This window comes from Phyllostomus discolor, chromosome 5, assembly GCF_004126475.2.
Source record: "Phyllostomus discolor isolate MPI-MPIP mPhyDis1 chromosome 5, mPhyDis1.pri.v3, whole genome shotgun sequence".
Classification (NCBI taxonomy): domain Eukaryota; kingdom Metazoa; phylum Chordata; class Mammalia; order Chiroptera; family Phyllostomidae; genus Phyllostomus; species Phyllostomus discolor.
This window is the reverse complement of record NC_040907.2, coordinates 65168307-65190831: the sequence shown is the minus strand read 5'-3', so window position 1 is coordinate 65190831 and position 22525 is coordinate 65168307. Positions and strand designations below refer to the sequence as shown.

Genomic DNA, 22525 nt, shown 5'->3' with positions numbered 1-22525 from the left:
ACTCAAAAAAACATGGTTGGCAGCTTAACAGTTAGAAAAAAAATGGCAGATTGGAGGAACCAGCTGGCCCAGCATTTGAATATGCTAATAGTAAACTCAAAGTAAAGCCAACTGCAATGGTAAAAACAAAACAAAACAAAACAAAACAAGACCAAACCAAACAAAACAAGACCGAACAAAATAAAACTTGCTGTAAGTATCTCAATTTTAAAGAGATTAAAGAAAAGCAAGGGTAGCATTTGCTGTCTTAATGTAGATCTTCTCCCTTGAATCAACAATGACCTAAGATAATGAGGGACAGCATATTTGTCCCCAGGCATCTGTCTTCTGTGTTAGCCTCACACTCTTTTAAATCCCATCTTGACTTCTTGCGACCTGTCGGCTGGAGAGCTTTTCAGGCATCTTCAGAACCATTGTGTGACTAGTAACAGGTGAGGCCAGTGAAATGTGTTGGTGGCACCTACTATTTCAGTTAAGGTTGTTCATATTCCTCAGTCTAAATCCCTCCTCTTGTTTTCTCCTTGAAATTTTTAGGAAAGTCTAATGTGATTGCCAACATACACATATGAACAGATCTTAGAAGGCTGGAGTGGGGCTGTTTTGCCCTTGGAGGACTTGCTAACTGACAGCTCAAAGGCTAAACATTATGTGTAGTGGTGAAGGCATGTGGTAGGGAGTGATGAATTGATAGTTTCAGAATTTCAACTGTGATATGTAGGGATTTAGTAAAATGAATAGCAGGACTAATTCTCAAGCAACTATGTTTCCCTGGGGTCCTTCGAAGTAGGGAAGAGTGATGAAAGCAGGGAGGGCATTTCTGGTTGAAGCCCAGGGATGACCCAGTTCTGTATAACCCTCCTTTCAGATGCTGTCATTCCAGGACCTCTGTCATGGCAATAATCTATATTGACCATATGCCATTAAAATGAGAGCTATAGCCTTGAGAAGCCAGAATTCAGCCCACGGTGGGCAGAATACATTGCCTCTAACTGAACCTAAAGACCCTTCTATTAGTTTCTTAGGGCAACTGTAAGAAAGAACCTTAAGCTGGATGGCTTAAACTAATAGATATCTATAGTCCCCCAGTTCTGGAGGGTAGGATTCTGAAATTAAGCTGTAGGTAAGTCTATGTTCCCTCTGAAAGCTGTAGGGAAATCCTTCCTTGCCTCTTAGCTTCTGATGGTTTTCTGGCACCTTTCGCATTCCTTGGCTTACAGCTGCATACCTTCAATACCTGCCTTTATTGTCACATGGCATTCTCCTCATGCAACTTTGTCTTTACATGACCATCTTATACGAACACCAGTCATATTGGATTAGGGGCCCACCATATTCAAGTATGACCTCATCTTACCTAATTACATCTGCAATGAACTTATTTTCAAACAGGGTCACATTCTGAGCTACTGGGGTTTAGGACTTTGACATCCTATTTTGGGGAGACACAATTCAGCCCATAACAGCTTTCATGTGAGCAACCACAGTGATCACACCAGAGAGAAGAAAAATGAAACTGTCTCCTCAGTGGTGGACTCTAGTTCCATGTCAGTATTCTACAGGGATGAAGACATGTAGCAAATGAAACATACCTCTTTTCTCTGTGGAGCTCCCTACTCTCTTTATCCCACAATTGACCCTTCTCCATTTATGATGTATGAAAGAGACATACTATCCACTGATGATAATGCAAAGCTTTTGTAGACTGAGAGAAAACTCCTATTGATATTTACATGGAGTTATTGACCCAGACTTAGTGTTTGCTAGTCCTTCCAAAGACTCGGGATTCAGGATGAAAACCTACTATTCTGAGTGAGCCCAATGGTGGAAATAAGAAAGTATCTTTCTTTTTTATCTGCCTTTCCAAATTGTCTGCCAAGGGCATGTCTCCTTGTGATAGAAGCCATTCACACTTCACATACCAACCAGTTGACTATGGGTCTGAGGTTATTAGAGAGAGAGAGATGGCAGAGAAACTGCCAGATGGTTTTTTTCTGACTGTCTGGAAAAAAAAGACCACAAAGGTCTTTCTTAGGAAAGAGCATTTATCTCCAGAACGCCCTCACATACCTCTGTCATTGATGAGTATTTAAAGTTTGAGGAGATGAGAAACAAACATTCAATTTACAGCACTGCCCTACATCAAGATTTCCTCATGGGCAACAGCTAGCTGTACACAAAATTGTTAGCAACAGCAGAAAAGGATATTTACATAACAGTAGTGCTTAGTTTGCATATGCTACTTAAATTATATTGACTGCTCTCAGACAGCTTTAGAATTTGTAACTGTTGTTATTTCTGCCCTGAAACTAGGTAATTCAGCACAGTGCAGTTAAAAGAGCACAGGTTCAGGGCTCAGGAAGGCAGACGTGTGATTTCAGTTACCTCAAATTCTGGTGGTCAACTTTGGCAACTCCTGAGTCTCATTTTCCATATTTGTGAAATGAGTAGGTCAGGTTTCTCAGGCTTCAACAGCTGTGTGTAGAGTGGTTAGCAGAGTGTGTTCTTAAAGCCCACAGTTCCTAATTCATATCCCCTAAGTCATGTTCCTTGAGCTCACCAAGCTTCAGTTTCTTCCTTTCTAAAATGAGGAAGGGTGATAGGATCTCTCTTATGGACTGAAAGAGGTTGGTAGAGAAGATGTTTTGGCCCTCTATGAGTAAGAAAGTATCAGTAATCATATTGTTGATATTTGTGCATTGATTATTGAAATAATTTTAAGCTGAGTGATAGCTGTGGCTCTAAATAGAAATATTGATTACATTCATACATGTTAAATGCATGTATGGTATACTGCATACCATAGAGAACTACGTAGAACTATGTAGTATATACCATATACTACATAGAGAACTATGCCTAGGGTAAATATAGTACTGTAGAATCTTTGCATTCCAGGGAGAGAATAGGTGTTTGTTTTCTCTCTGCTTCTCTGCTTCTCTGTTTCAATTGCTGTATGTCTCAGAGAGGTAGAGTATGAGGCATGTCCATGGCAAAAGTGAGCATAATGACTTTTAGAGTCTGTTAAGCTCTCTATCCTGGGTAGGATTTTCTGGACTTTAACCAAATGTCAAACATGAGATAGATGCTTTATCAGTCATTCCACCTCTCCTCCCTCCCCTATACCCACCCTCACCTTGCTGTACCCCACAACTAACCTAAGAGCAGTTTGGAGGGGAAATGAGCTGGATAAAGGCTGATGTGGTCCTGGGATGTCCAGAGGACTGTTCCAGGGCCACCTCATATGAAATGCATCTGAGTCCATTCACAGAGTGCTTAGGGAGTCGAATGAAGTTTTCAAACCACAGCATGCCTTTGTGAGGTAGAGAGGAAGCCCTTCAGGAAACTGCAGATCATGACAGTCCCACCCCGAATCATTCTAATAAGCTCTACCACCTTGCTCTCTCACCTGTGAGGCGTGGAGGCGAGGACTCTGCCTCCACGTTGTCCATCCAGGACTTCCTCCTCTCAGGCTGCCTGACTGTTTGCAGCCCTTGTGCTCAGAGGCACAAATGCCTGTTGTATAGGAAGCTGTAAAAAGGTAGCTCGGGTGTCACTTGTCATCATTTTAGCAAGGAGAACTCTAGCTTTCACAGAAGCTGTGGGTTTGACCATTTCCCAGGATTTCTCACAATTGCTTTTTCTTCCACAGCTTAACACACTGCTCTCCTCTCTATTCTGCCTCACTGTTACAGTCATTAGGAGCTGTGTTGTCACAGTTGCTTTCTCCATTTTTGATATTTGCTTAGGCTAAAATATAAGACTTGTTCTGACATCGAGCTGGCTGAAATTAGAGAGAAAGGCAGCACAGTGGCCAGGAATACAATCCCAAATCTTCAAAACTCTGCTCATCTGGCAAGTTCAGTAGTTCTATGGGAGTGAATGAGCAGTCTCACCACTGTGAGCTTAGGAAGAAAGTTAATTTCCACCTCTGGATTTATGACCAGATTTCATTTGTCTAATGTGTTCAATTTAACTAATAGCTACTGAGCATCTACTGTGGGCCAAGCACAATACCAAGGGGTGGGATACAGGTTGAACAAGGAATTATCCTTTTCCCCAGGGCTCATCACCCCTGAGACACTGAATTGAGCACATGCCAGTTCAACCATGGGAAATTACAGCCCCCATGTCATGCTCACACTGTTTGAATTCTGAGCATACGCAACTTAGAATATGGCCCAGGTTCTGTTCTCCACAATGAGCTGCTAGCCCTTCCAAGGTGAAAACAAGACCTCCTGGGAATTCTTAGGATCTAGGTCCATTTGTGTATGTATGATAATACCCCTTGACACCAGTGTGGCACTGTAGAGGTTGTAAAACATTATAATTATCTCTATACTATGGTCAGGACAGATGGTACTTTTCTTTTAATTGATAATAATGTTGAAGCTCAGATAGGTCACACTGCTTTCCCAAGGTCAGGCAATGAGAAGGAAAATGACAAAGCTGGGACTAGAGCTGAGATTCTGACTATTTCTCTCATTTCTCTTGATATACTTTATTTGTGTCCAATAATCTGATAACAGTAATCTAAAACTATTAATATTCTCATGTGTTTATGATGGATAGATGGAGGAAAATACTTCTTTAATCCATAACTTGCTATGGGTACACTGAAAATAACATCTCCACCTCAAATCCTCTTTTTAGAATAAGGCAAACATTTCTGGCCAAGGTGAAGGCATAGGTAGACACAATGTCCCTCCTCACACAACCAAAAGAAGGATAACAACGAATTTGAAAACAAGAAACAACCAGAACTGACAGAAAATTGAACTATATGGAAGTCCAACAACCAAGGAGTTAAAGAAGACACATTCATCCAGAGTGGTAGGAGGGGCAGAGACAGGCAGCTGGGCAGAGAGAACTCATAGCAAGGTGGCGGCTGGCAGACCCAGCCAGATGGTAGCTGGTGGAGCGGGTGGTACCACATTCCCATGCAGATAAACCAGGAGGAACAACTGGGGAGCAAGACAGATCCACAACCCAGGGTTCCAGTGAAGGGAAATAAAGCCTCAAAGCCTCTGACTGAAAACACCAGTGGGAGAAACTCCCAGCCTCACAGGAGAATTCACTGGAGAGACCCACAAGGTTGTAGAATGTACACAAGCCTACCCACATGGGAATCAGCACCAGAAGGGTCCAATCTGGTTGTGGGTAGTGGGGGAAGTGACTGAAATCCAGCAGAGAGTGGAGTAAGCACCATTGTTCCCTCTTGAACCCCTCTGCCACATACAGCATCACAACACAGTGATGTGGTTTGCCCTACCCTGATGAACACCTAAGGCTCTTCCCCTTACTATGTAAAAGGCATGCTGAGACAAAAAAAGAAATGGTTCAAATGAAGGACCATATCAAAGCTCCAGAAAAAATACAAGTACACTGTAAAGAGATAGCTAACCTATCAGATGCATAATTCAAAACACTGGTAATCAGGATGCTCACAGAATTGGTTGAGTATGGTCACAATTTTGATGAAAAAATGAAAGCTATGGTAAGCAAAATAAAGGAAAATGTACAGGGAACCAACAGTGAAGGGAAGGAAACAGGAACTCAAATCAATGCTGTGGACCAGAAGGAAGAAAGAAACATTCAACCAGAATAGAATGAAGAAACAAGAATTTTAAAAAGTGAGGAGAGGCTTAGGAACCTCCAGGACATCTTTAAATGTTCCAACATCTGAATCATAGGGGTACCAGAAAGAGAAGAGGAAGAACAAGAAACTGAAAACTTATTTGAACAAATAATGAAGGAGAACTTTTCCAATCTGGCAAAGGAAATAGACTTCCAGGAAGTCCAGGAAGCCCCGAGAGTCTCAAAGAAGTTGGACCCGAAGAGTTACACACCAAGATACATCATCATTAAGTTACCCCAAAGTTAAAGATAAAGAGAGACTCTTAAAAGCAGTTAAGAGGAAAGGAGAGAGTTACCTACAAAGGAATACCCATAAGGCTATCAGCTGATTTCTCAAAAGAAACCTTGCAGGCAAAAAGGGGCTGGAAAGAAGTATTTGAAGTCATAAAAAACAAGCACCTACATCCAAGGTTGCTCTATCCAGCAATGGAAGAGCAGATAATGTGCTTCCCAGATAAGGTCAAGTTAAAGGAGTTCATCATCACCAAGCCCTTATTATATGAAACATTAAAGGGACTTCTCTAAAAAAAAAGAAGATAAAAATAGGAACAGTAAAGGTGACAACAAACTCACAGCTATTAACAACCACACCTAAAACAAAACCAAAAACAACTAAGCAAACAACTACAATAGGAACAGAATCACAAAAATGGACATCACATGCAGGATTATCAATGGGGGAGTGGGAGGGAGAGAGAAGGGGAAAAGGTATAGAGAATAAGTAGCATAAATGGTAGGTAGAAAATAGACATGGGGAAATTAAGAATAGTATAGGAAATGTAGAAGCCAAAGAACTTATATGTATGACCCATGGACATGAACTAAGGGGGTGGAATGTGGGTGGGAGGGGGTGTGCAGGGTGGAGAGGAATAAAGGGAGGGGAAAATGGGACAACTGTAATAGCATAATCAGTAAAATATATTTAGAAAGAACAAGATAAGAAATAATATTAAAAGGAAAGAAGAGATCAAGAAAGTGTGAGATGATATAACTTGGTGGTTAAAAGTTCGCTTTGGGTGAGTTGATATATTTACTAAACTTCCATCTCTTCACCTGTCAAATAGGAATAATATTAGTAACTATTTTATATGTATATTAAATATTCAACAAACAGTAGCTATAATTATTACTATAATCATTATAATTCTAACTATACTATACAAAACAAAATCTTAAGCAGCTCTGACTACTGAGCTGGGTCCCTGAGCTATATGAGAACACTGAAAGTCAAACCTGAGCTTTCCTCTGGGGCCTGTCTGGGGCAGTTTCTGCTTTGGGAAGACATTTGCTCAGAAACCTACTGCTTTTTAGGAATTTAGGAACGATGAGGAGGGTGGAGGTCAGGAGAGAAAAAGAAAATTAGCAATAGCGTTTTTCAAACAGGCTAATTTTCTTTCTAAGACACTGTTGTCTCTAATGATGTGTCAGTACAGTAGGTTTGGATGTTTACTTTGCAAAAGAAAATGGGTATCTTTCTACAGATGTAGATGCTGAGGTAGAGGCTGCAGACTGGCTGAGCTGGAAACTGATTCCATGAGAGTGATAGGAGCTGGACCAAGAGTTCTATCTCAGTCTGGTTCACCTCATGCTCACTGCAGCATTATTTACTATCACCAGTATATGGAAGCAACTCAAGTGCTCATCAGTAGACAAGTGGATAGCAAAGCCGTGCTACATACACAATGGATTACTACTCGACCATCAAAAAGAATGAAATCTTACCTTTTGTGACAACATGTGTGGACCTAGAAGGTATCATGCTAAGTGAAATAAGTCATATGATTTCACTTATATGTGGAATCTGAAGAATGTTATAAATGAACAAAATAGAAACAGACTCATAGATACAAAGAACAGGCTGATGGTTGACCAAGGGGAGGCGAGTTGAGGGGCTGTGTGAAAAGGCAAGGGAATTAAGAAGTACAAATTGGCAGTTACAAAATAGTCACAGGGATGTAAAGTTCAGCATAAGGAATATAGTCAATAATATTTAATAACTATGTATGGCATCAGGTGGGTACAGTAAATATTGGGGAAAACACTTTATAAAGAATATGATTGTCTAACCACTACACTGTACCTATAAAACTAATACAGAACAACATTGGATATAGACTATAATTGAAAAAAAAAGACCTTCCAGGATATGTGCATTAAATACAGTTGCTAAAACAGTACCAGTGATTCACACTGAAAACCTCTCATGAACTTTCATGGAACCTGTATAGCTTAGTAAACTGAAAGCATATACCCAAAAGGAAGATAAAGTAAGACAAAGCTTAATGGAAAAGGGTTCAAATTAATTGCCCTCCAAAATTATTTTGGATTGTACAACTGAAATGTCAAAATGCTACGGATCTTTTAAAAAGCAGTTACTAATTGTTTATGAATAGAGTCTGGATAAGTTATTTTGCATGGCTGTTCCTGATTGAAGTTCGAAAACAAAGTGGAAGGACTTTGATTCTCTTGACAAATATTTTGAGCTTCACTGTGCAGAAAGGATGGAGATACTGTGGTTTTGAAAGGGTCTGACTGAGAGCATTCTCGAGCCAAGAGCATTTACATGCCACACTTATGTTCTGGTTTGGTCCAGCAGTCCTTCCTCACAGAGCCACCTACAGTATCGGAGGGTCAAAATTTATTTTGGATTGAATAAAAATGAGGCATGTGAGAAGCTTACACATACCACCTTTTTTAAAATGCAGGAACCACAGTCTTTTCCATTTCCTTTTTAAAACTGAAGACTGGGAAACTCATCAAGGAGACAAATTCATTCATTTTAAACATGTTATATAACAGGCTTGGGAGATCAGGAAATGAAATGGAAAAGCCATTTCTGCCATTGGGCTTAGCAGGCTGAGGTGGGGTTTACTCTTCAGTCTGTGCACTTGAGGGTCATCAGCTTCGTGTGACTTTACCTTCAAAAACTTTATTCTGACCACTTGTACTTGCTACATCACATCTGGATATATGCAAGGTTGTTTCATAATCATTTGTAGAAATTCATTGCCTTTATCAAATTACAAAAACTGGTATAATCACTGGCATACATTATTCAAAGCTTGCAAAGCTATACTATACATTTTCAATTATGCTAAAATAGTTTTCCAGGGAATTAAACATATGTTTTCCTGTCTCCTTTTCACATCCATTACTTACACAATGTAGAGACTTCCAGCAGTATGTATTTTCATGCCATAAAGGAGATTATTATGGGAAGAGGCATCCAGTCCATTTAGCCCTAATGCCATTAAGTTAGGCAGATATTTCTTTTGTGCCTTATTATATGTACAGTCTGGTGGAATGACAGATGCCTCATTTGTCTAAATTGATGTAGTCTTCATTTGGTTTCAGTTACACTTTCATGACTAAATTGTACAAAAGTCACGCTCTTTCCTCCTTCATTTCTTATGTTTCCTATTGACTCTGTTCCTCCAACCTTTTTTGTGAGAGATGAAAGTCAAAATGCATACATGCAGAATGCAGCCCTGTTCCAATTTGTTTGAGCTCTTAAGTAAAACCACTCACTCCAGGGTTCACCATAAAGTGAAGCAAAATCCCCAAATAAGCTTTGGCGATGTAGTCATCAGGAAATTCCTATGGAAGGAAGTCTAATATCTGTGCTGATGAATGGGATGCAGGTCTATTCAGAGAGTTGAAGCAGGATTCCTGGAATACAATAAGTGGTTAATATATGATTTGTTATATTAAAAATTTTTTGTGGCAAGAACATTTAACATGAGTTCTACCCTTTTGACATTCTTTAAAGTGCACAGGTAAATACTGTTAACTATACACACAATGTTGTACAAGAATTTACTCATCTCGGGAAACTGAAAATTTTATTGAACTGAACTATCGGCATCTCCTGAAGAGCTGACTCATTACTACAGAGAAAGCAGGTTTAGGGAAAAAGGAATGTGGGAGTTTACAGCATGAGAATACTGGCGTCATCCCACAGGTTCATTCTGAAGAAAGGAAAAAAGGTCATTGGAAAAGAGAGAATTTCAAAGAGTTTTTCATTTGATAGTGAATGTGGACAAAACATATACAGAGGCTTGGGTTATAAGTATCTTTATCATCTTTCCTTTAAAATATTAACATTCTTTCAGGAGTTCGTGCTTAATACTCTATTCTGAAGAAGATAAATATTCTCAGTTCCAACAAGATGTGCTATTCCCCAAAGTCAAACAAGAATGATCAATATGATAATGATATGAAAGTGTGTTCCACTCACTGTTATAGGTAGATATAAGATTCATCCATGCTATTCCATGTAGCTGCATTTTGTTCATATTCATTACTATGTTCCAGTGAGAACATAGCAAATTTATTTTTACTACTAATGATAGACATTTGGGTCATCTTTTAATTTTGGCTATGATGAATAGTACTGCAATGAACACTCATAAATAGGTTTCATGGTGCACATGTGCATGCATTGCTGTTGGTTATATACCTAGAAGTGGATTTACAAGGTCATTAGGTTTGCCTCTATTCAACTTCACTAGATAATGTTAAAAAGTTTTCTTGAGTGGTTGTATCAACTTATATTTCCACTAGCAGTGGTAAGCATTTCCATTGTTTCATAGCTTTGCAAGAACTTTGTATTATCAGTCTTTTATATTTCACTTATTCTTCTGGGTATTTAGAGATATTTTATTGTGTCTTAAATTTTAATTTTCCTGGTGAATAATGGAATTGAGTACTTTTTCATTTGTTTATTGGCCATTTGGATGTCCTCTTTATTGAAGTGCCTGTTCAAGTCTCTTGCTAATTCTCGTGTTGGATATTATGACTTTTTCTTATTGATTTATAGGAATTTTTTCTATATCCTGAATATGAACCTTTGTCAGTTATAACTGATATACCTATCTTCTTCTACCACAAGGCTTGCCTTTCACTTTCTTAATGGTGACTTTTGATGAACAAAAGTTCTTATCCTTCAAATTGTTATTATATCAGTCTTTTACTTTATAGTTTTTTTTTTCTTTTTGGTATCCTAATTAAGAAATTTTTCCTTACCCCAAAGTCATGAATATATCATTCTCTATGTTCTAAAGTTTTATTGTTTTGTCTTTTGCACTAGATTGACAATCTACTGGAACTTATCTCTGTAAATATGGCATGAGACCTTAATTTTTCTCATTTTTTAAAAAGACCCAGCATCTTTTATTGAAAATATCATTGCTAAACCACTCCTCCATAGTTCTGCTTCATCATACTCAACTGCCTATAAATGTGTGGGTCTGTTTCTGCATATTCTATCCTGTTCCATGGGTCAGTTTGTCCATCCTTGAGCTATTTCTATCACTACATTGTGTCAGTTGCTAAATCTTGATAACTGGAAGAGTAAAGCTTCCTCACACCTTGTTATATCCCTGCAGTGCCTTTACCATCTTAGTCCCTTTCATCTCCATGTGTGTTCGAGAATTCACTTGTTTATTTCTATCCACACAAATAAAACCCCCTGAAAATTTATGAGATTGCACTGATTCTTTAGTTTCATTTACCAAGAAGTAATAGCTTTAAAATAGTTAGTCTTCTAATTAATGAACATGCTAAAATCTTTATTTCTTCCAATAGTGTATGTAGAAGTCATGCACAACTTTTGTTGAGTTATTCCTAGGTATTTGATTTTTTGTATTTGCTATTGTGCATAAATTTAAAAAAATTCATTTTCTATTTGTGGCTAGAATATAAAAATTAATTAATTTTTAAACTTCTACTTTTTATCCACTGACCTTAATAAGCTCATTTATTATTTCTAATACTTTATCTGTAGATATAAATTTTTTTCTATATAAACACAATATTATCTATGAATAATGAATTTTGTTTCTTCCTTTTTAATTGTATACTTTTAATTTGTTTTTCTTGACTTATTTCACTGGTTAGGAATGTCATATAATGGTTAGGAGTAGTGGAGTACATGCCTGTCTCCTTCTCAATAACATCATTTTACCATTAAGCATAATGTTTGCCATAGGTTTTTTTTGTTTTGTTTTTTGTAGATAGCCTTTTATCAAATTAAGACAGTTTCTATTTCTAACTTGTTAGGAATATTTATCATGAATGGATATTAAACATTATAAAAAGATTTTTCTACACATTACAGATATATAGGCATGGCGTTTTGGGGGGCCTTTTTATTCTACTAATTTGGTAAATTATATTGATAATTATTTTTAAAATTATATTTTACCAATTATGCTATTACAGTTTTCCAAATTTTTCCCGCTTTTCTCCCCTTGACCCAGTACCAGCCACTCCCTCAGGCAATCCCCACACCATTGTTCATGTCTATAAGATATTGTTCAAAGACATGAACAATGTTCATGGAGTAGTTCTTTGGCTACTCCATTTCCTATGCTGTACTTTACATCCCCATGGCTATTCTGTAACTATCTATTTGTACTTCTTAATCCCTGTACCTCTTCATCCACGCCCCCACACACCCTTCCCATCTGGCAACCACAAAATGTTCTACATGCCCATGATTCTGTTTCTGTTCTTGTTTGCTTAGTTTGTTTTTTAGATACAATTGTGGATAGCTCTGTATTTATTACCATTTTATTCTTCACAGTTTTGATCTTCTTTTTCTTAAATAAATGCCTTTAACATGTCATATAATAATGGTTTGGCAATGATGTACTCTTTTAGTTTTTTCTTGTCTGGGACACTATTTATCTTCCCTTTGATTCTAAATGATGGCTTTGTTGGGTAGAGCAACCTTGGCTGTAGGTCCCTGCTTTTCATGACTTGGAATATTTCTTGCCAATCACTTCTAGCCTGCAAAGTTTCCTCTGAGAAATCAGCTGACAGTCTTATGAGAACACCCTTGTAGGTAGCTAGCTGCTTTTCTCTTGCTGCTTTTTAAGATTCTCTCTTTACCTTTAACTTTGGCATTTTAATTATCATGTGTTTTAGAGTGGGCCTCTTTGTATCCATCTTGTTTGGGACTCTCTGTGCTTCCTGCACTTGCATGTCTATTCCCTTCACCAAATTAGGGAAGTTTTCTTTTATTATTTTTTCAAATAGATTTCCAATTTCTTGCTCTTTCTCTTTTCCTTCTGGCACCCTTATGATTCTAATTTTGGTATATTTGAAGTTGTCCCAGAGGCTAGTTACCCTATTGTCATTTATTTGGATTCTTTTTTTCTTCTTGTTGTTCTGATTGGTTGTCTTTTTTTGCTTTCTTATATTCCAAATCATTGATGTGATTCTCAGCTTCATTCACTCTACTATTGTTTCCCTGCAAATTGTTCTTTATTTCAATTAGTGAATCTTTCCTTTCTCACTGGATCTTTTTATGCTATTGAGACCCTCACTAGATTCCTTGAACATCTTTATAACCAGTGATTTGAACTCTGCATCTGATAGATTGTTGATCTCCATTTTATTTAGTTCTTTTTCTGCAGTTTTGATCTGTTCTTTTATCTGGGCCTTGCATTTATGTCTCCTCATTTTGGCATGCTCCTTCTATTTGTTTCTATGTATTAGGTAGAGCTGCTATGACTCCCTGTCTTGGTAGTGTGGCCTAATGTAGTAGGTGTCCTGCAGGGTCCACTGACAGAGCCTCCCCTGGGTACTTCAGGTACACCCTTTATGTGGGCTGAGTACGCCTTCCTTTTGTAGTTGAGCTTTGATTGCTGTTAGCAAATCAGTGGGAGGAATTTACCCAAACCAATGAGTTTCAAGAACTGGCTGTGACCACTGACCACAACCTCTGCCCTCCATGGAGAATCAGCTGTGCAGGGGTGGGATGACAGTGTCCACTGGGTTTGTAGGCTCTGGGGTATCCTAGGTCATTGTTGCAGACCAAGGTCAGCTCCGATCTGTATTTTGCCTGGTGCCACCCTGTTGACCTACTAAGCAATCTGAGACGGCTGCTACTTGTGCTGGGCTTGGAGATTCCCAGGCAAAGCCAAGCTGTGAATCTAGGCTGGCTACTGCTACTGCTGGGCCTGAGGCCACTTAGCAAGGGTCATGGGGCCTGTGGGCTCACTGTGCCCCTTTTCCATATGAACAACCATTCATATGGAAAAATCACCATTAACAGCTTGGGTGAGCCCTTAAATTGGGTAGGATGGAGGCTCAGGGGATTTCCAGAGCAGGGCAAATTGTGTTAGCCAGGTTGATGAAGTATCAGATATGGCACCTGCCTGCTGACTGTGTGGCTCTGTGATTGGAGGATTTAGAAAAAGGACAATGGCCTCTGCCCATTTTTATGTCTGAGAGAAATTTGTCCCCCAGCTCTTACCTTGATGCCAGACACTTCAATTCCTCCCTATATGCCACTGGTGCCTTTCAAGCTGATACCCCAGTGCTGGAGTTCAGAGGGAATGAGTCTCAGTAAGTTCATGTATGGATTTCTAAGGGGCACTGCTTGGGATTCCTGAAGGTTCTTCCACCAACTCAACCCCCACTGGTTTTTGCAGCCAGAAGTTATGGGGACTTATCTTTCTGGCACTGGAACCCTGGGCTCGGGGGCCTAGTGTGGGGCTGTCTCCTCCCAAATTTTATGCACCACATGTGAATGTGGGACCAATGCATTTTACATCTCTGCCCCTCCTTTCAGTCTGCATGGATGTGGTTTATTTAATCCTGTAGTTGTCAGATTTCTTTTCAACTCAATTTCTGATAGTTCTGAGTGATGGCTGTTCAGTAGTAATTTTGGTGTGGTTGTATAAGAAGGCGAGCTGTGTTTACCTATACCACCTTCTTGACTGGAAGTCATTAATGGTTATAGATTTTTAAATTTTATATCCATCTTACAATTCTATAAATCTAATTTGGACATCAGGTATAATTCTTTTTATAGACTATTAGATTCTGTTTACTACAATAGTATTTTGTTTAGGATTTTTAAAAATCTAAGTCATAAGTGAAATTGGCCTATGGTTTTTCTTTTTTGTAATATCACTGCCAGGTTTTGGTGGCCTGTTTATATGGACCTCATAGCAGAGTTTTCTCAAGCTTCTTCTGGCTTAAGGAAGTAAGCTACCATGAAGTATATGGTCCACATGTCAAGGAACTATAGGACCTGTAGGTACTGATGTTGGTCACAAGTAAGGAAACAATGCTTCAGTCCAACAGTACAAAGAAATTAATTCTTCCAACAATCTGTGAATGCTCAGGATTGGATCTTTCTCTCTTCAAACATTCAGCCGAGAACACAGGCCAGATGATACCTTGGTTAAAACCTTGTAAGGTCCTGAGCAGAGAACTCAGATAAATTGTTCATAGACACCTATCCTCTAGAAATTATGAGATAATAAATGTATACTGTTTAAGCTTCTAACTTTGTAGTGAATTCTTATGTAGCAATAGACAATGAATACACTTTTGCATCTTTTGACATGTCCTTTTATTATTTGAGCACTTCTTTATTTTATAGCTGCAAAAGCTATTCCTGGTTCAGCTTGTACATTCTTTGAGTAAAACTCAAATAAATCATTTTCTGGCCCCAAAGAACTCTGGTTCCTTTTAGTGGAGAATGGAATTTAGAAAACAAAACCTTGGTGCTAGGTATACTCAATACTACTGGAGTATCTGGTTCCCAGGCCTTCTCATTGAGCAAAGCTGGAGAATGTGTGTTTTCGTGATGTGTGTGCATTCACATTTATATCTATATTTATTTCTACATCAATCTATACTATATTGAAAAACATGAGTTCATACTGAAACCCCACTTCTAACCAAGCACCAGAGAGTTTATTCTACTTTTCTTTTTTTTTCACATTTGTAACTCCCTTCTCTGACAGGAGAAACATAGTTCCCATCTTTAATATGCTTACTTATTGGATAAATTCCTTCTGTACATGTCCAGTGTCCCATCATCTTTATCATTTTACACTTCACAGATGCCTTCCTCACCCTGCTCTGTCTCCATCACCCAGTTGGCTGAACCAATGCCCCATCACCCTCAAAAACACCTATTTTGTCAGGCCCTACCTAATGGATTATGAACCGAGTTATTCAAGAGGAAAGGGACATCTATTTTTGATTGAGTATCAGATATTGTATATGCCAAATTATAGAAATAATGTGAAGCCTGGAATAAATCTCTATTCCTGCAGAGAGTATTTACATCATTGCAGGTAGGTAGGAGCCCTATGAATGCCACTTCACCTTAATAAAAACTTGTAATTGAGATTATTTGAAACTAGGCTTCTCTTATTATAAAGACCTGTTTCAAGTTGATCTTTACTCCTAGTTTCTAACCCTAGTTTCTTCTCCCTTTGAAAGTCCTTGACCTCTGATTTTTGTCCCCCTAACTCCATGAGGCTGACAAAAGCTCTGCTGGGCTTCTCCATCTCTCAGCCACAACTTCCAGAATTGGAAGCAATTCCTAGAGGAAAAAGGACCCCAAAAGCCATGCTCTCTGAATTTGTTTCTTTCAGATATTCCCCTTGTAGTTCTTCACTACCTGTTAGCTCACTAATGTATCCAAGCAATATTTTAAAGTATGTTTTGTCTAAGTGTTTAAAGTAGTTTCCTAGTTGTTATCACTATGATGTGTGTGGTGGGGCAAGGGGACAATTGAAGTTATCTAGTTTGTCATCACCAAAAGAAAAGTCACCTATTGGTAACTTCTTATTTTTAAACTAGCATGTAGTCAGCTCTTACTGCATTCTTAATACCACTTAAGTACTTCATATGCTTTATCTCACTTAATTTTACAACCACTTTATGAGATAGGTACTATTATGATCTCATTTTGTAGTTCAGGGATCTAAAGTTCGGTGAGATTTCGTAGTTTGCCCAAGGTCACACATCAGTAAGTGGAAGTCAGCTCAGGTCTGTCTGACTCCAAAGCCTAGGATTTGAAACACTAAGCTATGGTGTTTCCCATCATTAAACTTCACAGCCTAGAAACAAAGCACCCTGTAGGGAGAGTGTTAGTTATTAGTCTGTTAAGATCATTTTGAAAGGGAAGAAGAAAACAAACATTTTCTTTATTTGCTTAAATGACTGAGGCAGGGCCAAAAAGAGCTCTCAAGTTTGGGCACAGAATACCACATTTATCTTCCTGTTATCCAAATGAGAACTGTGATGGATTTTAAAGTTAAATTAAAAGACTTAAGTGGGGAAGGAAAAAATGCCAACCTAAACTACCTTTATATTCTTTGTGGCATAAACTAACTCACAATTCAGGAGTTTGAATTCCCTCCTGTGTTAAAAATCAGTCACTTGACATGAAACTGTCCACCGTGACCGGATGTTATAGAGGCAGACAAGCAAAATGTGTCTCACTGATGCATCTGGACAGGAAACCTTAAGTATGGTTTTCTTTTCTTAAAAAAAGAAATCCCAGCCACAGATGTTTTTGTTTTTCTTCTCAATGCTTGGTGGATGAAAACATAGGGACTGTTATTGCAGGTAGCACTTCTCATGAGAGTAGGAGCACATTTTAAAGGATTTGAGGGGCCCTAACATTCTTTCCATAATGAAGATTCAAATATTTTTATCTCAGATACTTTTCTAAAATATATTTATTTGCACTTTTTTATGTACAAAATAAAACAAATTGGCTAAATGTTCTTGAAATTTTTGGAAAGTCATTCCTGCTCCACTAATAGTTCATGTTTTCCTATCAGCAGAATTTTATTCATGAGGCCATGAACATGGTATCCTGGACTCTTAGTTTCTCTGTAGACCACTGCTTTTATTGTACCACTTGAATTTTTAAATATAACAGCTAGTCTTGAAAGAAATCAGAACTCTTTCTAAAATGATAACCATCCTTCTTTAAAAGGTGTTGGTGAAATTTGTAAAGGATACAGAGCTGATGAATGTTAATCGATCCTTCCCTGTGGACTGAGGGACTAAATGCTCACCCTCACTATGCAGCCAAATAGGGAGTAATAGAAACTGTCTCTTGGTATTCCAGGCTCTCTTTGCATTGCTCATTTATCTATTTGGTCTCTCTTATTTGGCTCTCATCAAATGTTAGTTTTCTGAAGTGGATTCCCACTTGGTTAGTAACAGTTGGTCATGGTCAAGTTGTGAAGCCTAGATAAGACTTCAGCACTAGTAAATAAATGGATATAGCTCGCATGTACTGCCAAAAAAAGTTATAGATAAGATGTGGTTTTCTTCCATTTTGACCCAAGGAAACAGTTTTCTTCAGCAGATTCTCATTTGGTAAGTTCAATTTCTGTTTAACCAGATATGTATAAAGTTACGGTATACATAAAAATCTGAGTCAGTTGGCATTGGGTTTTCAATTTATCAAAGACAACATTTTAATGATCTTTATAAACTAGCAACCCTGGAAAATGCCTAGCAGGTTGGCCCCTTACTTTAGCTCTCGGTGTGATGTTATCAGCTATACTGAGACTTGAGTAAACTTATCTTTGTGAGGACTTTTAAATGCTATTAATCTGTGTCTTCTTCATAGGGACATGGGAGCAATTGCATTTTAGTCTTAATTCTAAGAATTACTGCTGAGCAAATGGTCTGTTTTTTCCTTTCAAACACTACACATTGGGCAGCTGATTAGACTTCTCTTTTTTAGTGTTTGCTAATTAAAACATTGAGCCAAATTAATAACCTACTAATAGAAGACTCATAGGTCTTTATGGGTAGAAAGAAACCTAAAATTAACCTCATTCCTGGCTTCATTTTATGTTCCTACCATTGTCTTTCTTTCCCACTTTGACTTGAGCTATCTTGCTTTATTTTAGGTATCCTCATAAGCTGCCCTAATCCTTTCTGGAATAAGAAGAGGCATCTATAAATTTCACCACAGTGTGTAACTCAGCGAAGACCTTCTGAATTCGATTTGCAGAGAGTACCGAGTTCTGAGGGAATGGAACATTATTTTGTAAGAGCTGGAGGGGGTCTTCCAGGGGAAGGGGAACAACAATTTGGGTTTCAGTGGGAAGAAGGGGGCTCACTGAACAAAGGGAGAAGGGCTCTGAAATTGAAGCTGGTTCAGCACAGATGACAAACTTGACCTGTTTCACAGTTCTACCGAGTATGGGCCCTTGGAGACAGAGAGCATTCAGATAAGTTATTACTGGAAATGCTTGTGGAAAATTGTTGTATGCCTCAATTCTAGTAGCATCTACTCTACTATTCATTTCCACTGCTCTCCAAGACGTACACCTGGGGTTAATTATACTGAAAAACTAAAAAACTGGCTCATGATTTTCCTCCTCTGATATTTCTTTCTTGTGACAGACTGGCCACTGCCTGTTCTGTCTCCCTGCTAAGAGCAGACTGAACCCACTATTGAACCCCTGACCCAGATTCTCTTTCCTGTGATTATGGAGATGAGACTCAGAGATGCTGGCTATACTCCGTTCATTGCCTGAAAACCTGTGAGCCAAGTGTCTGATTCTGTCTTAGCTCTGTTTGTCCACAGAGCAGAAAAAGCTGATCTGCAGTGAGAGGCCAAAATAAAGCAGGACACCTAACAGAGCAAGCAAGAAGACCAATGTTCCAGAGCTGAGGCTTCCTGATTCCTATCCCTAAGGAAGTCCAGCTATGGTTCCTGACTCTTGTTTCCTTGTCGGTGTTCTGCTGTGGCTGAAGTAGCTCAGGTAGCTGTCTGCCCCTCAGGGGTGAATGATCGATCCCTCACTAAGACATTAGTCCTAAAAAGAATGTATCCACTGGAAATTACCAAGGATATGCTTAGAAATTTACATGCAGCACTCATCCACTCAACAGCTATTCTTGAGGGCCACTATGTTCATCCTCACTTGGAATAAGCCACTGCACCACAAACAGTTGTTCCTTAGTATCGCCAGAGGATTGGTTCCAGGAAACCCTGTGGATGCCAAAATCCACAGATGCTTGAGTTTCTTATAAAGTATTTACATATATCATATTTTGCCATATATAATGCACACCTTTTTGCCAAAATTTTAGGGAAAAAAGGATATGCATTATACATGGCTATAATAATTACATACTATGGGTATAATAATCCCATGTGCAATGTGCACAAAAACATGGGTGTGCATTATACAGGGAAAAACATGGTACTTTAAATCATTTCTAGATAATTGATAATACCTAATATAATGTGAATGCTATGTTTATAAATAGTTGTTATACTCTATTGTATAGGGAATAATAACAAAAAATGTCTGGACATGTTTAGTATAAACACAACCATTCCAGGTCTAACATTGTACATGTTGGCAACAATGCAGCATTTAAAAAATATTTTTGGTCACCAGTTGGTTGAATCCACAGATGTGGAACCATATATGGAAGGTCAACTGTGTATCGGGTTGCTAACTGTTTGTTAGAGGATAAATCATAAAATAGGTTAAATGGCAATGTGGGAAAATATTTACTGGCTCAGAAATATGTTTAAAATCAATTGTTAAGTAAAGAAACTTATAAAATAGTATGTGTAACATATTTACAAAACAATGTATATGTATATAGAAGGCCTGTCCTGAAAAAGTCCATCCATTGTTAATATAATGAGAACGGCACAACATCACTGTAACCTGGCAGCCAAGGAGAGTGACTGGAATGCATGTGTGTGAACAATGATGACTTCACTGTGCTAGTCAGTGGGGGTGGTAGGCGCGACTGAGTGAGCATGTGTACTGTATGGCCATTGCATTCAAAATGAGTGAGTAGAATCTGCATCAAATATTGCATTAAGCTCAAACATTCCTCCACAGAAACTATTCAGATGATTCAGAAGGCCACAGCTGAGGGCAACTAGTGACTGGCAGCTTCATCATGATAATGTGCCTGCTTGTACATCATATTTTATGCAAAGTTATTTGGCAAAACATCAAATCACCCAGGTGACTCAACTCCCCTACAGCCCATGTTTGGTACCCTGTGACACCTGGCTTTTCCCAAAACTAAAATCACCTTTGAAAGAGAAGAGATTTCAGACCATCAATGAGATTCAGGAAATTACAAGGGGTTATCTGATGGCGATTGGGAGAACTGTGTGGAGTCCCAAGGTGCCTACTTTGAAAAGGACCGAGACATCACTGTCCTGTGTACAATATTTCTTGTATCTTGTATCTTCTTCAATAAATGTCTATTTTTTCATACACATGGATGGATACTTTATGGACAAGCTTCATAGGGCAATATCCATTGCCCTGGCTGGTGTGGCTCAGTAGATTGAGTGTGGCCTGTAACCAGAGGGTCACTGGTTTGATTCCCAGTCAGGGTGCATGTATGGGTTGTGGGCCAGGTCCCCAGTAGGGGGTACATGAGAGGCAACCACACACTGATGTTTCTCTCCTTCTCTTTCTCCCTTCCCTTCCCCCCTCTAAAATAAATAAATAAAATCTTTTAAAAAATAAGTATTTATTTTTCTCTTTCAATCTCTGTTCAATTTTTATATATGTGTACAGATTGAAGGACAAAATGAAAGTAAGGACTTGAAGGACACCAAAATGTTAAAAGTAGTTATCACTGTAGTGAAATGATTATAGGTAGTTTTTATTGCCTAATTTTTTTCCTATCCGCATGTATTATTTTGAGTAAAAATTATAAATAGCCTAGAATGTACTTTGGCTAGTTCTTCAAATAATGTAAAATAATATGTAGTTCTCAAAACTCTATCTGCATACGTGCATCTTTTTAAACCACAGTCAAAGACAAAGTAGATAATTACTTTTAACATTCAAATCTATATCCAGTAAGAGGACAGGGAAAATATCCTCTTGGATAGTGTGGGAAACTCTAGAGAAACAGTAATGCAACATGCTTTTCAGTGTAATATTTTTCAAATAAATGACATTGTTAACAAATATAGATAACTTTGGTTTTACTGTGTCATTCAACAAATATTTACTGAATTTTCCCAAGATTTCAGTCCCTATTTTAGGCTACAAAGGGGCCTCCATGAATAAAACTGGCAAAGGTCACTCTGTTCTTGTGAAAATTATTTTCTGTTAGTGGTGACCTTTTTAGGAAAAGACAACCTATCTCCTCGTGTGTGGGAGATGTCAACTTTAGATGTTAGGTCTGTTCCATCCCCGTGCACATTTCTGTGTGAAACTGCAACGATGCTCAGGCACAACAAACACAAGGCCGTCACGACAGGATTCATGAGCACTCAGGTGTCTCTCTGTCATAGGGAACATGCAAATAAATAAAAGCCAAATTCACACAGCAAAGTTCAAATAGGAGAAAGCACAGGGCAAAGTCAGTTCCATCCTGGCCCTTAAGTTGGGGTAGGTGATAGCAAGAAAGACTCACAGCTAGTTGGAGACGGCACCTGAGCCAAGACCTGGAAGATAATAGTTATCCAGGTGAGGAGGCTGGAGAAAGGGCATTTCAGGAAGGGAAGCAAGGGCAGACAGGACATGTGTCAGAGAATGAAAGTGGCTCAATATAGCTGGAGCTTAGTTTACAGAGCTGAAAGTAGCAAGAAGTGAGACACAAGGAGCAAGCAGAGGCCATTTGCTCTTTAAAAGGGAATGTTGTCTAATAGTAAGGGTGTGGCTGGACTAAGAAGCCAGACTGCCACCGTTTATCCACAGGACTCTGGAGAAGTCCAAAACTGTTCTGTGGGTCAGTTTCCTTGCCTATGAAATAGAACAGTGGTGCATGACTCTGGGGCTGTAGTAAGGATGCAATGAAATGGCCTTGTCTCTCCCCAAGGAGATAATTTTGTGGAAGTCATGCCTTATTTCATCAACTGATAACTGTCTGTTTTATCCGTTGAATGTATATGTTGTTCATAAAAATGCCACATCCTCTGTTATTGTGGCTTTGTTCTGAGAGATTAAGAAAAGTAACAACTCCATTTGTGACTGGGATCTGGTTCGTAGAAATGATTTGTGGTCCAATGAGCCTGTGAGTTCGTCAGTCATGCTCTTTGACAAGTATACAGGTTGCAGAAATTCTCTTTGCAATGAAGTAATGTATATTTTAGATTGTATGT

The 22525-nt window shown here is 38.6% G+C and overlaps 1 long non-coding RNA gene across 1 annotated transcript; it reads left to right on the top strand.

Annotated features, from left to right (window-relative positions):
• The first annotated feature begins 1879 nt into the window (after positions 1 to 1879).
• Positions 1880 to 20592, top strand: LOC118500673. The gene is made up of 3 exons (XR_004903250.1): positions 1880 to 1890; positions 2492 to 2497; positions 20393 to 20592. It is a non-coding gene; the product is annotated as an uncharacterized LOC118500673 (long non-coding RNA).
• Positions 20593 to 22525: the final 1933 nt, after the last annotated feature.